The sequence below is a fragment of the Branchiostoma floridae genome, chromosome 2, assembly GCF_000003815.2.
Source record: "Branchiostoma floridae strain S238N-H82 chromosome 2, Bfl_VNyyK, whole genome shotgun sequence".
Lineage (NCBI taxonomy): Eukaryota > Metazoa > Chordata > Leptocardii > Amphioxiformes > Branchiostomatidae > Branchiostoma > Branchiostoma floridae.
In genome coordinates, this window is record NC_049980.1 from 1,524,719 (window position 1) to 1,543,311 (window position 18,593).

General features: G+C 38.7%; 1 protein-coding gene and 1 long non-coding RNA gene across 2 annotated transcripts in view; one reads left to right on the forward strand and one right to left on the reverse strand.

Moving 5' to 3' along the window:
• LOC118410585 (putative WEB family protein At1g65010, chloroplastic) overlaps nt 1-18,593 on the forward strand; it is a gene marked incomplete at its 5' end in the record, with an annotated part of 343,380 nt that overhangs the window by 248,362 nt on the left and 76,425 nt on the right.
• LOC118406566 overlaps nt 1-18,593 on the reverse strand; it is a 98,373-nt gene that overhangs the window by 12,539 nt on the left and 67,241 nt on the right. Inside the window, exon 2 of the long non-coding RNA XR_004830046.1 lies at nt 16,085-16,145. This is a non-coding gene — a long non-coding RNA (uncharacterized LOC118406566). The remainder of the gene's footprint in view (nt 1-16,084; nt 16,146-18,593) is intronic.

Sequence of the window (18,593 nt, forward strand, 5' to 3'; positions counted from 1 at the left end):
CCTAACCTCTGCAGGCAGTCGCAAGTTTTACTTCACCATACACAGAGATCACTTCAAAGGTTATACCCCTTGACCAGGGACTTGCGAAATGCACGCTTTCCGGCAAATGGTTTCCCTCCCCCTGCTGCGCTAGAGTTTCCAGTCATGATCGCTGACCCAAATCTACGTAACGGACACAGCAAAAAAAAATGACAAAATAGAAAGCCCAATAAAAATGACTAAAAAAACGTTAAAAAACAGCCGGAGCCTAACCTCTGCTTGGAGAGTGAAAATAGACAGCTACTTTGAGAATTAGGTGTTGTTTAGAAAAATCTTGATACCTCTACAATTCTTTTACACTGTGCAAGTACATGAATGAATTGGTGAAGGAGTGAGTGTGTAGGTTTCTGGGTCTAATGGTGTGAAAGAGTGAGAGTAAGAGTAATACAGTGAGCAAGGGAGAGAGCCAGTGAGCGAGATTTAGAGTGAGTATGACTTTGGTTTCAATTTTGTGTAAGGTCCATCAGATTAAGTACAAAATTAATGTAGAATAATTTTGTGCAATATGCTTCATGAAGACATAAATTCAACACATCTTGAAACCTAGATCTGTGAGACCAAAGATTATATCTCCTTTTAACATCAACTATCATAATTCCACCAGGTGCAATTTGTATCACAGATAATTGACAAAATAAAGCCTCTCAAAGCTTCTCTCAAAGCCATAATACGGCCACCTCAAAAAACGTTAGTATAGAGGTCTTCCCAAGATTGTCTTGAACACCGAATGTTAAATATCCTAAATGTAACAATTCAGACATTTAGGTGTTGAAGACAATCTTGAGAAGGCCTTTATAACAACGTTTTTTGAGGTGGCAGTATAATGACACCTGGTTGAATTATGTGATTGTATGTTACCCATGCAAGGGCCCAGTGTCACAGCCAAAGCTAAGCCTACACAGGATGACAGGTATTGATTAGTGTCTGCCTGGTGTAATTGCAGTTGGATGATGGCTCCTACAAGCTCACTGACCAAAGTTACCCTCATTTCCTGTTGCTATTGGCAACCCGCCGGGGCCTGGCAGACAGGAGCGCCCGGCCGGGTCACGGGTGAAGCTGGTATTGATTAATCCCCTATCAGCAGAAATTGGACACCAAATGATGAAGACAAACTCGGGCCACACCATTCTATATACTTGTATCTTAGAAATAGCCCAAAAGGAAAACACAAAAAACTTAAACCTCACTGAACTCATTGAAATTGTGTGTAAGTATGCATAGATGTTCGGCATTTTCAATGACTGCAAATTGTCATGCTGACCCGCTATGTCCTCCACTTTGCTTACGAGATGGGTATCTCAAGCGGGATGCGAGGGTCACGGACATGATTAGTATCGATTTGTCCATTTGCTACGTTACTTACTGAGCTATTGATGCAGTGGCCCGGCCCAGAGAAAAGATTATCTGACTGGTTTGCATTGATGAATTGTTGAAAACTCATATTGCTATGGCTAGTGAGTCTGGGTGTTGAATAGTAAGTTGTGTTTGCTATTGAGTTGATCAAAGGCCACATCAATTGAATGTCTAGAATAGAACAGGCAAAATAGAAGGTGATTTACTTTCTGCAACAGGAGCTACAAAGCAAGACAGCAGGTTATACATGTATTACATTCACATTTTCAGTGTTTATTTTCTAACTTTTAAGGGCTATAAATGATAAGATACACAAGGACTTTCTAGAATCAAAATACATCTATTAGATAATTCATTCCCTACATGGCATTGTTATTGTTCAGATAAAAAGATATGAAGCAGACAAAAGAGAGAAACAAGAAATGAAGTTGGTGTTGCCTAAAAGACATGTCCCTGGTGCTGAACTGCTTGTTGTCACACTGAAACCGAATTAGCAGGAATCAAGCAGAACCAGCATTCGGGTCAGTCAGTGCCACATTCGGGTGGGAATTCCAAATGGACCTTATATCCCCTTCACATGAGAAGGAATGAGGAAAAATGCCGTCAGAATATAAATTCTTTTCTATTCCTGGGAATTCGTAGTGTATTCTAGAAATTCTCACTACATTCCAGATATTCTTTTGGCCACATTCTGGCAGAATTCAAAGTGGTTCTCCATCGAATGAGATCAGAATGTTTGGAATAATGTTGGAATGCCATAGAATACGGTCATACTGCAGTTAGAATACACATTGAATGCCGTTCGATATTTCTCCACTTCGAATGCACCTCTAAAGTTTTTAACATGTCAAAAACTTTTGGGCCAGCCAAAAGAATGGGCAAAAATATCTGGAATACAGTGAGAATTTCTAGAATACACTACAAATTCCCAGGAATAGAAAAGGATTTTAATTCTGACCGAATTCCGGCTCATTCTTGCTCTCGTGTGAAGGGGCCTTTTAAGGGCACAAACAATTCATAGGACATGGTAATGACAGACAAAATTACAATTGACTAATGAGCCAGTAAGTAACAGTCATAAAAACCATCATGCCACATTTGTATTAATATGTTCTGCCTTTTACTATTTTAGATTCCTTTCTTTTGGACCCACTACCGTAAGCTCTAATTTTATCAGAAATGTCAGTTGTTATCAATGCTCATGTTATCTCTGACAGTTGCAATGATTGCATACTGCTATAACAGAGATGGCTGTTTCTTGTTAATTTATTTTCCCAAAATACGTGCTGACATGAAATATTGTAATTCATCATATATATATTGTATTGTTTAGTAAGTGGAGTCTTAAGATTTATTGTATAAAAAATTATCCCTTTTTGTAGTTTATGGTTGACCATACAAAAGTCACAGTACTTTTTATCGTGTCAAGAATTCGAAGCTTGTTTCATCTCTTTCCATTATTTCTTTCAATGAGACGTTTTTAGATTGTCGTCTTATTGAAGTTGTAGTTATCATTGTTGCACTGTATGAACATGAATATGTTTATGGTTTCTAACGACAGTTCTTGTATTAAGTGTATGGCTGCTAGAAAATTCATGGAAAACAACTTGAAGACAAACGTAGATGGAAAGATTCATTCCTTACCCACACAACCATTTCCTTTTCACTGACCAAAAGATGTTATTTGAAAACTTCAGTGTTTATACAATGTATTGGGAATCACAGCCCCCTCCCACATCCACATACATGTATGCACTCAAGGAGACAAGAAGCTAAAACAATTTTTCATTCCGGTTGGATAAAACAGATATCAAACAGCCAAGGTCTTAAGCAGCTAAGGCCTCTGTTTGTCTTGCCTGATTCTTCCAAGAAAAGGAAAAAAGCATTTCTTGAGGAAATTAATCAATCAAGATATCGTTGGCAGCTTATCAGAATCAGCCACACTGCAGAAACTGAGCCTGACTGATATTTCTCTGATCAAAATCTAAGATTATATTGTTTTTGAGGCACAGAATGTCTGCTCTGTCACACATCATTTTGTCAACTTCATTTAGGAACTTCCCAGGGTTGCTGGTGATGACTAAGCTTGTATGGTATAAAAGACTCAGCTTTTGGTTTCTTGTGTCTGTAACCATGGCCACTTTTTTTTTATTTCATCATGAAAAGCTTCAGTTTTTTCTAATGTTGATGGATGTTATTGCTTTTTTATGTACCATTCAGCTCCAAAATTGTGGCATGAATCTTAAGGTTTCTTGAGAAGAGCATTTTGCTGTTCTTATCTGAGGAGAGAGTAATCATACTTTTATAACTAGGATGGTGATGATTATTCTTACCAGGAAAAAAGGTTTGAAGACTTTATACCATATACAAAATATTTTGTAGATTTATTGTTTTATATTGTATCATCAATGCTACAAAGAAGGCTGTAGTTAGCATGATTTATTCAAAATGATGATCTAATTGTTATCATGATATAGTCAGCCACTAAAAATCCACAGCATGTTCAGTTCAAAAGATACAACCAAAAAAAATGGGCTGCAGTACCAAAGTCAGCCATGAGAGGGCTCAAATTTGACATTGAGTTTTATTTTCTCAAGACCTACCAAGGGCAATTATGATAATATTTGCAATCCATCTAGATGTTCTTAAGTTATTTGTCCACAATATCTGGAAACACACACACACACATGCCAAAACTATGCCTCCATTATAATGGAGGTATTGTTGTTTGATACATTGTCGTTGTTGCCATACGTTGTACCATGTACAATGATATTGTTAAGCCCTAAAAATCATTGATTCATAGTGTACGCATTCTTGTAGACATAATTTAGGTCTGCGTAATTTTGGTGCTATCTGTAAGTGTAATTAGACCAATAATCGAATCTTGCCGGTCTGGATGGCAAGTGCTAAGACGAGCTAAGCTGTTTCTTTAATTTGAAATTGATTTTTTCAAATTGGGCTCCCTCCTGCAAAATCAACAGATTAGAGGATAATCCCCAGTAAATCTCTTCACGCTGAATAATAAATGAAATCAAGACAGTTTTTCCTCTCTAATTATACAGGAGAAAAGAGCAATCATGCATAGCCATTCACTTGTCACTACATTTAGTCCCAAGTAAAGTGATTACTACATGTAGTAAGATATGGGATGCATCTCCCATACAGTGACTACCGGTATGCAGTTGTTACATAATCATGTAGCTTCTACTGTGTTTTGTTAAAGTAATAGTTAGATGATCAATGAAAGTACAACTGATAAGTATATTGCCAATTTATTAACAAACACTCAATGCATTATTTGGTACTATGCTGGAATGCATGTACTGCTATCATGTCCCGACTCCATATCTGTCCACCTAGGCCAATATATATATAATGCTATGCAAAAGAGAAGTAGTGCTTTAACAATGTGAAATACACTATGCCGCCATATTTTCTATTATGTTAGATTAGTATACTGATGTAGATAGTTTGTAGTTGTTAGTTATACATTATTTGCCATACATTAATTGTGCCTGTTACAATCGTTGTGCAATAAACTTGACTTGACTTGTAATGTATGGAGTGTAGATAGCTGGACTAGCTACTTTGCAAAATGTAAAGCACTTCTAATCATTTCCTTCCTGTTATGTCCTCCAGATGTCTGACAAATGCCTTTATCTTGTCAATGCCTCATCGAGAGTTTATCCAAACGTGGTAGAAAACCCAAGAATTCCCTTAAGTTGGCCTTAATGTGTATTTATTTGAGCCGAGCCTGTGTGTGCTCCCTCCACCACCTCTGCATAATTCACCCATTTCATGATGAGGGATCAGCACAGGTGACCCCAATTTTGCCCTGCTGATGCTTTACAAACCCAGCGGGAACATAGCGACTCTGTTCATTACAGAACTTCAGGGCTGTGCATATGGTTTACAGGAAACCATGATAGCGACTCTGTTCATTACAGAACTTCAGGGCTGTGCATATGGTTTACAGGAAACCATGATAGTGACTCTGTTCATTACAGAACTTCAGGGCTGTGCATATGGTTTACAGGAAACCATGATAGTGACTCTGTTCATTACAGAACTTCAGGGCTGTGCATATGGTTTACAGGAAACCATGATGGTGTCTCTATTCATTACAGAACTTCAGGGCTGTGCATATGGTTTACAGGAAACCATGATAGTGACTCTGTTCATTACAGAACTTCAGGGCTGTGCATATGTTTACAGGAAACCATGACAGCGACTCTGTTCATTACAGAACTTCAGGGCTGTGCATATGGTTTACAGGAAACCATGACAGCGACTCTGTTCATTACAGAACTTCAGGGCTGTGCATATGGTTTACAGGAAACCATGATAGCGACTCTGTTCATTACAGAACTTCAGGGCTGTGCATATGTTTACAGGAAACCATGATAGTGACTCTGTTCATTACAGAACTTCAGGGCTGTGCATATGGTTTACAGGAAACCATGATCATAGTGACTTTGCTCATTATAGAACTTCAGGGCTGTGCATTCCTTTAATAAATTTGTATCAATTTTTCTACGATCGTATTTGCGTCTTCGCCGTAACAGGCACCCCCCACACATTACAGTATTGTATACGGTAGTGGAGAAAGGACAAAAAAGACAACAGTAAAAATCCCGAACATAAAACCACCGCGAACATTTTTGCATTTACAGTGCACAGTGCCTATCCACACGTGTATGAGGAGACATTGTTACCATTATGATCATTCAATCATTCTTCCTCTTCATCTAGTTTGGTTCTGCTTATGCCGGGATGCTTACTCTTTTTAAAGTGTGGCGGGTTCTGTAACATGCTTGACTCTTTAACGTGTGAACTTGGATTTAAATTGTTTGCTTCCCAAAATGTTGCCTCCTGTTCCACACAATATTATTGTGATGCAGCAACTTTCTTCTTTCATATTGGCTCTTTACATCTCAGAAGACAGCTGCAGCAACTATTACATTGTATATCAAGTCAAGTCAGCAGTTAAGCTGTATGTCGGCAGTTTCAGTGACAGCAGGTCCCAGGAGCTTGAGCGGAGGTGTTGAAATCATGCGGAGATTGATGGAACAATTTTGGGGAGTTCCTGGCCGTGGAAATAATTTCTTCAGGAAAGGAATCAGTTCCCATCATGATGGAACAGTTTATGTCTCTCCGTTTTCATCATGGTGGAGGTCGGCAGCCCAGAAGGGTTTGCTGAACTGAACTGTGCCCTCCTACGATGTTACTACATTATTTTCCCAGTCTGAGCTGCAGGGGAAGGGAAGACTCGCCCCTTTATATTATAAGCACTGGATGGTTTTCACATTACAGAAAAAAGGGTTGCACCTGTAATGCATTTTGAAAAGTCACTGCAGGTTGCACCAACCGATAATGCAATTCTTAGGACATGTTGATTCGTTTGATATGGATGATATCCTCTGCAAGTCCCAAAACTGATGTGAGTGTGCAAAATTGAAAACATTTGGCACCAAAAAAGTTTACTTCAACATGCAATAGTAATAGTCAGCAAGGTTGAACAAAATGACTGAACACACAGCATATGTAATAATTATAACATTAGATTCATTTCAATAGCCAAAAATTCATGCATTTGCTGATGTCTTCTATATAATCAAATCAACATGGCCTTACTTGGGAAAGAAATAAAGGTAACTTTCTATACCCGTAGTCCTACATATTGTGTATTTTCCTATTTGTTTTGCATGTTGATTTCACATTCTAAGATGAATTAGAGTTTCCCATTGAGTCAAGGATACTGAACTCCAGTAAACCATGCATTGTCAGTTATTAGATGTTATGGATCACACTGGATGTTCTTGTTAACCAAGGTGGCAGCTCAGGAAGTCTATTAGACGGGGGAAACCCCTGTGAGATCAGCTGAGGAAATCTTTCGACTTTCCCACGCGTTTCAGCAAAATTAGATTTCGTAGCTGATTCTACCATGGCAGCCCACAGTGAGACAATCAAGGCTCAATCAGAGGGAGGTTGGTGATGCTATCAGCGCCTCTCTGCCCCCTTCATGCGTCTTACATCAGGGTGTGAAGGAGTATGAAGTCTTAATCCCTAGGAGGCTTCAAAGTCTTCAGTTGGTGACACATCTACATGTAAGGGATTTCAGGCCAGAGGAAATGATGTCTTCCCAAGGTGTTGTGGGCTCATTTTGTGAAAAACACATCCAACTGTTGGGCGTCAACCAGGCCATTCCAGTGAAGCCTTGCATGTCCTTATATGGAAGTTTTTGAGCCTCCGCAACAAAATGAAAGGGTGTTTTTTCCTGGTAAACTATATCAGTGTGGGATGTTCTTGTCACATCTAAATGTAATTGCTAATGGCATCTACTGAGATTTCTTTTTGCATAAGTCCACTGACAGACATCTTGTCACCATAGATGACACCTCCTACAATGTTGCAGCATAACTCCACAGACACTGGGTCCAAACATAACTTTACAGGAAATTGCAACAGTAGTATCATGAGATACTGTGTGTATCATGAGAGTAAAATGTTGTCTTCTCTCTGAAAATTGACACCATGAGGAGTGTCTTTGTGACACACCCAAGGAACTTAATTAGGCCTCAGGAAATGATGTCTGCTCCCTCAAGGACTGCAAGCTGTTGGCTCATCTCCAGAAAAATCACGTGTACATTGTACATTGTCACTGAAAATCACATGTCATTGAAGCTATTATGCAAGACCTTAGTTACAATTTCTGAATAAGGAGCCTCAGACAGAAACAATATAAGAAAGGCTTTTTTGGTTAAATTTATGATAGTATACGGCATCTTTTCAACTTAGATTGCACTTAAGAAAGATACTGTAATCATGATGGCAATTGGTTCCACAGATGTCAAACCAAAAAAAAAATCTTGGCTGTTACAATCATCATTGAGCTTTACTCACAGTTTCCTGGAAGGCTCAAAGTGTTTGACTAAATTCTATATAGATGGAATGTTTCCAAAAGGTGGCAGACTTCTAGCAATGACAGATACAAACTCTGAAGTTTTTAACCCTGAGTAACTCTGCATTAGGCTCCCACACACTTACAGTTATACATACTGGAATGTGAACCTTTACACCTACTGATGGCAACATACATGTACACTCACAGTCTGTATTTTTCCTTCAATTGATCTCTCAACACAAGCAACCTTCCAGAAACATTTTAAAACCCTGCATAACCCTATGGGAGAGGGATGTTCCCATGTGGGGAATAAGGGAATAAGATTAGTAGGTGGTGTAACTTTCCCATTAAGTCACCATGGATTGCACTTAAGAAATTGCTCTCTGCAACTCCGCAGGTCTCCAGTCAAGGAAAATGACTTTCAACAAAATAAATGCTAGTAACTGGTTAGCTTCATTCTGTGAGTGCCAAATTGCTTTTTGCAGTGATGTTATTTCTGACATCCATTTATGGTGTCTTTCAGCCCCTTCCAAACTTTCTACATGAGTACACAAGACTGACAGTGTGTACATGTCTTGCGATGTTACAATACATTATGCACAGTGCACAAATTGATTGGCATCTAAAGCCTTAAAAAATATATCTGTAAAGCCTCTGAATACTTCATAGAGGTATGAGGTCTCCAAAGTCTTGTTCTTCAAGCAAGAATGTGACTAAGCAGTGGGCCTGCTTGTATATCAAATATCATAAAAATCTGTTTCATTGCTCAGTTACACTCCTTGTAAGATTTTAACAAAACTGCCCCTGCAGTTCCAAGGCAAGCTGCCAGGGGAACCAAACCAGCATCACTGAATCCTTACATCTTGCATGTTGATGCACACCACTAAAAAGTCAAGACCATCAGTGAGGACATTCAGCATGTCCTGCTGCAGTACCAAGCTTGGCCACCAGGAGGGCCAAAATCCCATATGAGGTCAACAACACTTTTCCATGTACCGAATATCATAGCAACATTCTGGAGATATATGGTGTGATGCCAGAACGCACAATTTCACACATGCCCAATAAAACTACGTCCTCCGTTTTCATATCATGGAGGTTACAAGCACCTGTAAATGTTGCCTTGAAGGTGTCGTGACACAATTGAGATACAGCAGGGGGAATCTCAGGTGAAATCTGGGCTTATTGCAGCGTGAGACCAAGTCCCGCAGGTAACTCCCGCTAAGCCCGCCACAGATATTGCCTGATATGGTTGGGAGAGAACTCTTGGAGAGGTCGAGGCTGTTTGATAAAGTTTGTGCTGATAATAAGGGGAGGTTAGTTGGTAGGGGAAATGCTCGGATACGGCTTGGCCCAATCTTTATTAGATTGGTGCTGTAACAGCAGGAGATGCAACTAGAGTTACTGTAAAATGCAGAAACTTTCGCGGTGGTTTAATGTTCGCGGTTTTCGCGGCGGCTGCTTCACCGCGAATATAAAACCACCACAAACATTTTTCCATCACAGTAAGAGACTACAGTGCATGATCGTACAGCAAAATAAAATCTCTGCAAACTTAAATGCATTTACAGTAGTTTGCACACATTCATGCACAATTTTCAACTGTCAGATTTAAGTTACAAAGGTCGTGGTTGTTTGATAAAAGTTTGTATAAATAAGCGGTTGATATTTGTAGTAGCTATATAGGATGATACAAACGGATTTGTAATTTGGGACTTTGAGACTAGTTTAGCACAATTTTTATTAGCATGGAGCTGTATCAGTGAACAGGAAGACTTGTTTAACTGAAGTGAATTGAGTGTACAGGCATTCATGCACACTTCCCAATTCTTGGAAAGGTTGCGGTTGCTTGACAAAAGTAGTTTGTGCAGATGAGGAAAATGCTATGATATGGATTGGCCAAATTGGTCCATATCAGTGAACAGGAAATGGAACACTGAAGTATGGATTCATGCCCAATTTCCAACTCTTAGAAAGGTCAGAGTTGTTTAAATGAAGAATTGCACTGATTAGAAATAGTGCACATTAATTTTTTTGGGAAGGGAAGTTAGTGCACACAAATTCTTTACTCAACTTCACTTCTCAACTCTTGGAAAGGTCAGGGTTGTTTGCTCAGAGATGTATAAGGACATGCTTGGCCCGTTTTTATTACTTTTGTACTAAATTTTTATAGAGTGACAGGAAATGAAACTAAAGGTAGTTTGCACCAACTCATGCACACTTCCCAACTCTTCAAAAGGTCAAAATTGGTTGATAAAGGTTTGCACATATAAGCAGATATAGTGAAAATGTTTGGAGAGAGTTTTGCTAAATTCTTATATTTGATTGGTGCTGTATCTCAAAGGACAAGAAATACATGTAGAAGTGAAGTTATCTTGTACCGAGCTATGCAGATCTAATGACAGTGAGCAAATATTGTGAGTAACGTAGGAGGCTTTTGGTTGATACGTTTAGTAGATTGGGGGATCCCAATCGGTGATATAGAAATTAGACTTTGACTCCAATTTTGGTCCAATTTGCTTGGTATGAGAGGAAATCTTATTTGATGTGAGTGGAGTTAGCTGATGTGCTGATTGCTTGGTAGAAAATACAGACAGAATTTTGAAATATTGAAATTGAAGGTAACTTAAATGTAGTATGCAGGGAGGCTAGAGCTGATATAATAATGTGGAGGGGATATCATTGGAGGACTACGTTACCAGTTGGATAGTCAAGTTTTCAGTAGCACGGAATCTGAATGTGCAACATACATGTCACGCAGGAAATCAAACCCTTCTGCTCCCAAAGCAAGAAAGTCTCTCCATGATAGCAAATGTATTCACTATGATGTAGCCAAATCCATCTTTCTCTACAGTAAGAAAGGTCAGAGTTGTTTAAATGATCTGAGAATAAGAGGTGTAAATATCAAAGTAGTTCTGGATTGGATTAATCCCCATAAAATTTCTGTGTGAAAGTCATGCTCTGTACAGTATCCACAGGTTATTGTACCAAGGATAACCCCTATTTCTTTTTGATATAAGAAAAATGAACAGTGGACCACAGCTTATTGCCGCCCCCCCCCCTCCCCCCTACATGTGTATGCCTTGGAGTAGACAGCACTGTGGGAGAACAGTGATAAGTGAAGAAGGCATGACTGATGACTGTCTTTGTGAAACATTATGTTAAAGGTCACACAGGTGTTGAATTTCACCTGTCTGTAAAATCCCCATGGTAAAACAGACCTCATTCTGTCAAAACTGTCCAAATCAAAGACAAAAGAAACCATACCGATGCTAGCACTAGCAATGCATACTTAAACAATAAATAGGACATTCCTCTAGAACCGAGTTTTGCACTGTGTTCACTCTTAGGAAAGCTACATGTTCAATGCCATGTATTCTTTTGCAACAACTTATAGACATAGTAGAGTGTCTTTATCTCCATTAAAAATGGAGGTATAGTTTTGGGTGTGTATGATAACTCAGTAACCTCTGGATGGATTACAATGTAGGTGTTGAAAAGACAATTGGTTAAGGTCAATTTTGGGCTGCCTGGTATGTGACATTGGTACTGCAGCAGAACAAGTTATTTTTGGTATCTTTTGACCTGAATAATGGTCTTGGAGCTATTTTTTGGTGGCACATAGCATGAGATGTAATGTAGTGGAACACCAAATGAGTTCCTCATTTGCATAATTAATGCAAAAGTTTCATAATTTTTCTAAGTGGTAAATGATTGGACTGTCGACATTGTGACCTGTAAAAGGTGTACATGACTAAGGTGTACATGGCTAAGAGTAGATTATTTGAATGTCAATCCTATGCCTAATCAGAATATTTCAAGAGATTACAGTCCTCCAAACTCTAATAGGAAAAGTTATGATAACCTCTACTAATGGCCACTGCATAAGGCCATTCTTGCCATGTTTTGATGGTCCCTGAGATCGTTTTTCCCATTGAAACAAGCATTAATAATGCTGTTTATAGTGACCTCTTAATTGTCTACTGTGACCCTTTTCTTAACTTGAGTGGCCGCTATATAGACAGGCTTGATCGTTCTTGAAAGTCAAAAGACCTGGTTAGAAAAGCTGCGAAGTTCAGCCCGTCAAGGCGTGCAAGGTTCTGGCACTAATGCCCTCTGCAATGTGAAAAAATGACTTATTTACAGTTTGCCACCTTTGATAAAAAGCTGAGATAGTGACACAAACCCCATATTTAAGCCTACCAGATAGCAGACATAATTGCCACTTTGTGCAGAGGAAAATGCATATCTGTGACATTTCCTGAGCCCTGTAGGCAGGCAAGTGTCATCAGATAAGTTTCCAACAAATGCTATCACACCAGTCTAGTGACATACTAATGGATTGGTGGTAAAATTGTTGCCAGAATGAGCAAGGTTGAGGCTTTCTCCGGGGAAGGGTTTCGATAAAAAGCAAAGATAGCAAACATAGTGGGGCCACTTTATACTGATTGTCAGGAGTAGGGCTTAATAGAAATATCTGACATCTTTCTTCTGCATCTGATTGAACAGTGATAAGGGGAATGCTTTTGTAACTATTGTTTTCTGTTACATGTATGTACAATAATTTATAGCATAGAGATTCAGTTGAAGATATAGAGTCTTTCCTCTCCACACTTATGACGTAGTATAGATTTGCTTGGCTAGGAAGTCTGAGGTGATACTTTTTAAGCTTTTATCTGTTAAAAAGATTAATTTTTCATAGCTTCAAAGTGTAACTTTACTCTACTAAATGTTCATGTAATTTCTTTGTTTCTTTTTTATTCCACATTGTACAAAGAAAGATTTTTCTAATCTCAGTCTTTCTGAGTAATTTGACACATATCCAATGTGAATCTATTTCAATCACCATATACATGTACATATATAGACTGAGGTAAATCTGAAAACTGAGCCTCAGTTGCAGGTGACATGCGGTTGGTTTCTGAGAAAATAAAATGAATGTGATTACCCATCTCAAGAGAATGACATATATTTTTTGGTGATAACTTAGCTGTCTTTCTCTTTATTCACAATCGTATGCAATGTTATGTCTGAGTTTGTTTTCTTTCCTGTATAAAGGGGCAATGTCTGCCATATCTGATTGCCTTGTTTAGTTTTCCAATAAAATACATTTAAAAACAGTGGCCGCCCAAGTCAAGGTGTCATTCGTCACAGATTCCATCACCCTCCCAGCCTCCTTTCTTTAATCATCCGTGCACGCAGCCAGCCTCGCTGGAAGCAAACTTCACACTAATTTCCACTGAATAGCGGCAGGAGATTCCACAGGAGATCAGCCTGTGAGCCATTTCCTGCCACTTGTCAAGTCCCCATCTCAGCTGCCCCCACTCTAATCCCTGCCAGGCTTACCGGGATAGTTTATTGCACACAGGTTTTGGATAAAGAGGTCAATGACATGGGGGGTGATAGTCATCTTTGCAGTGTGTAGGAGAGATTTGGGAACTAGGTCATACAATAATGAAGTCAGGATCTTTCTTTTAGACATTGACCTAACATAAAAATTAATGTAACTTTTGTTTTACTGTAACAATGCTTATAAAAGTATAGGAATACTGACAAAATTTTTATGCTAACCTGAATAGTTGGTCTCCAATTTGCAAATTCAGACTTTGTTACAAATATCCAATTTGACCTATTTTGTCAATGCATTTTATTACACCTACATTTATTGCAGCCCTCACGCTTTGCAAAGCACTCTCACATGACCAATCTAGTGATCATTGTTAACCTAGGTCTCCAATAATATATCGTTTTTCTCTTTTTATGGCCTCACTATGAAATTAGGGTAACTACATTGTGCAAGTAGGTCATCCAAATATTGGCTATTTTCCCTCAAATAGGCCCATCCAAATTGAAGGTGTGTGAGCATTTTGACACCCTGAAATTGAGTATGTCTCCAACAGAGCACGCATCATGATCCTTAAATGAAGCATGTGTCACAAAACTACATGCCTCACGTTATACACAACCATCATTAATGGCTTTGAAAAAAGCGTATAGGCTATTGTGGAAATCTACAATGCTTTTTCACCTGGAACATTTCCAGATATTTCAACAGAAAAGTTTTGGGTCAAGAATTTGTCATACATCCACAAGGCTATTAAATGCAAGGCAAAATTTGAATTGGTATATCATTAAGTGTTGAGTAGAAATTTATGATGTGCATCATTTTATGACATATATTATGATATGATATATTTAGCTAATGGCAACATATTTTTTTTCTTCTACAGGTAAGCTACTGCCATCCGGTCCCTTTTACGGCCCCACATACTTTAATAAAGGCCAGACAAGAAGCACAGTCTGCACTCTCAACACACCCACACGGCACTATGAGTACAGGAATGTCACTCTAACAGAGGTGAGTTTAGAAATGCAAAATACCCAGGGCTGACCATGGTTTTCAATTTTGCATTCTTGGGAAAAAAATTATATGTCCCCTGTCCAAGGTGCTGAAATGTGAGATGTTATATTGAGCAGCTCAACAATTGGATGGTGGTCCTTATAGTAAAATTTTATTGTTCTTTTGACACTTTCACATGTCAAGCACATTGCTGCTGTTTTCCTGACTATAAAAAATCCACACTGAAGTATGAAATAATGATGTAATTGTGGAAATGTAGTGCAGTAGATGTCAATTCCATACAGATTGCCTTATCCAGAATATTTCTACTTTTAATGCTCTAATATTGCTCACAACAGGTTGCATTTAATTGACTATTAGACCTTTTTTTCTACAAAACTCCATTTGATGATAGTTTGTCCATGTCACTTTGACTCATGGTTTTAGGATCCCGAAAATTTGAATTTTGAACATCAGACTATTCTCATTGAAAGGAAACTGAGATTTCTCTGCTTCAGGCAGAAACATGCATAATATTTCAGTTTTATCACGCTTCAATATTCGATTTATGAACCTTGACGATAGTCTGAATAGAATACATTCTACTTGATTTAATTTTACAAAAAAGTCAGTTTCTTGGATAGGACTTGTTCTGGCCTTGAAAGGAGAAAAGTTATGACAGCACTTCTGAAGAAGATAAAACTTTCTGCCAATGTGTCATGAATTATGAGCTGTCCTGTCCATGGTACTGGAGCATACATCATTCACACCATGCCATACTTACAGGAGATGTTCCATACATTATAATGAACTATGATATATTTTACACATGGTTATGAGATATGGGCCCCAGAGAACTGCCCATGATGTATAGTCCTGTCAAGGTATAAACAATGCATGCGAATGACAGACGGAAGTTTTGGCAAGATTCATGTGCGATGGGGGCAAATGCTTTCTGCACAAAACCTTGGGCTGTAGAGAATTTTTTTTTCTACTTTTGTGATGATACACATTGTATGACTACAGTAGAACAAAACCTTCATAACCTGCATAACATGCTGGACTATATACACATGTAGAATTGTTTCCTAACTTAAGTCAATATCTATGTGTGATTGAACCAAATGCTTTCTGCATACAGCAGTACAGGCATTCAAACAGATATCTAATGCATCATCATGATGGCTAATTGCTTATCATGAACTGGTGATAGCTATGTCCTGATCCACAGATAGCAAATTTAAATATATTATTAGTATCAGATTGCGAGATCTTCCATATGGTAAAACTGGCTAATCTTTCCCTTGTGCAATTAGCCTAGGAAATGAGACACATCTGATGTTTATAGGGACAAGGCAAAGGAGACATATCTGGGTGTGGGAAAGTTAAAACTAGGTCACAGGCCTCCTGGGTTTGCCGTAATCTATGTGATGTGGTTTTCTCACCTTATCTGCGCCGATCGTTGGGTCGGTTAGTCCTGATAACAGCTGATGCCTCTTTCTGCGTCTGGAATTTTAAAAAAGCAAAGATTTAGTCCTGATTGGCAAGACTTAAATGCTTCAAATATATGATACACAGTGACCATTTCATAGTAAAAGGGACTATATTGGTCTTATAAGATTCATAATAAGGCATCAAAAGACCATTGACTAGAAAGAAGATAGCTTCTTAGGCACTTAAAATTTTTACCTTGCATTAGAACTTTTATGCATTTTACCTGTTGAACTTTGCATAAGGAGATATGTTTGTGCTAAAGTAAATACTTAAATAGATCAGCAAGACAAAAAAAAACAGAGTCGATCAAGATAGGAGTTATGCCTGCAGAGTGACAACATCCTGGCATCATGAGCACACCAGAGACCAATACTGTAAATGCATCTAAGTCTGCAGGGATTTAACTTTGAAGCATTTGCATTTGCCGTGGAAAAAGGAGCGTTTGCCGTGGCTTTGAGTTCGCGGCACTGCCGTCCTGCAAACTCACATGTACTCCCAGTTAGTGTACTGTACTGTAGTCACATACTGTAATACCTGGAAGCTCTATGAACCGCATGTTGGAACCACTTACTGGCTACTCGGCAAGGGCGCTAAAAACTGACAGAACAGTCTGCTTTTGATTTTCCCAGTGCTGGTGTGATCAACTGATCTAAGCCTATCTACCCTCTGAATATGTAGTACTAGTACTGCACTACTTTTCTACCATACGCATGGTGCTATGTACTTGTAGGTCATTTGTATAAATGAATTAATGCAAACTAAAAAGTCTTGTATAAAGTATTAATGTTTCTACATCGTAGCAACTAGCAAGTACTTAAAACGTTTCATACTGTGACAATTTACATGCATGCAGTAAGAATGGAATGCCGTCAGCAGCACAAGCAGAAGACAGAAGGAAAATGTTTGCTGTAGATTTGGCAAAGTTCATGGCAAAGCGGCCATCGCAAAAAACGCAAGTGTAATACCACTGAGCAAGTTTCTGCATTTACAGCATTTACATTCTAAAGCATGCAGCTATTCTCCATGTTCTTGGCAGTTTCCCATACCCTTTTGGTCACTCTGAAATCTGGCCTTATATCTAATTCTCCAGCTTCATCCATAATGTAGATGTGGATTCCACATAACAAATGGCATGCCATAGAGCAACCAGGCAACAGCTGCATTTGTTACTGTAACCCTTAGGTCTGAGGACAGCATCGATTGAAAGTAAGAAGCTTTGATTTCACAAAAAATGGGTTATCCGCGGCCGACTGCCTGCTGTCTGAATAAAGATAAGAGGCAAAGTGTGTTATCTTGGCTGGAAGGCCAAGGTTGTGATGTAGTTATGGGTATCTATTCATGGAAGTCTCCAAGTACTTCATTGCATGGAGGGTTTGATCATCATGATCATATCTTGTTGCTCCACCACTGGATTCATCCTTGGCAGTAATGTTGGCCTCTTGTAGGTCAGAGTCCGTACATATTAAGCCAAGTAGTAGTTCACAGCTCTGTCGAAAGTGCATTAGGGTTTAGGAGTCTTCCCTGCAGGGATAGGCTGCACTGGGGTTTGATAAGCTTGGGGGAGTAGATACTGTAGTTGTGGCCACTCCTTGGAATCCATTTGATGAATTGTTAATATTTCAAGGACAAATTACAGCAGTATAGTTTGGTAAAGCATAATGTTACACACATCAGACAAAAACAAGGAAATATCTTTCATGGCAAAACTATAATGATAATTTTTTGGGAAAGTGTTTTTCATTACCAGAGCAGAAATAGGCATTGGAATTTTTAAGGGTGGCTTAAAGCAGTCCGGTGTCTTAGTTACATACTTTAGGAATTTTATATTGTCAGCTGTAACATTAGCTAGCTGGTGACAAATACTAGGAATTTGATAATGTGGAAGACATTCAACCTTCTCAGTTCCATATAAAGTCTTAGGTCCAAGAAACAGGGCAAGAAAATCTATGGTACCTGTAACAAAGAATGTATATCCCAAATGACTATCCAGACCAGCAACTGCTCTATGCTTGCTACCAAACTTTGCGGTAAAAACTTCTGCAACATTGAAAAAAAGCCAAATTTTGTGCTCACTTATAGTCATACACATTACCTCTAAATAAGAGTAAGCTTGGAATTCCAAGGTGATTCTAAGATTCGGGGTTGGACTCTGTTTAGTTCTCCAACAGGAAAAAGAGTTAACACACGATCATCTCACTCATTCCGTACTTTATACAAGAAAGTCTACTAAATATAGAGTCCAATCTTCATTCCAACGAAGAAAAGAAATGCCATTCAAAACTACCTTTAATGTACAGCAGCCTGTCACTATAAGAGTTAGACCCACTCTCAGGCTAAACTTTCTGATAGAAAAGCTGCTTCCTTACAATTAAGGGAACAGATTGCACTGCTGGTAATTATAAGCAAGGTCATGCACTTGAACCTGTCATCCAACAAGATGCCTTCCCAGTCACTCAGTAT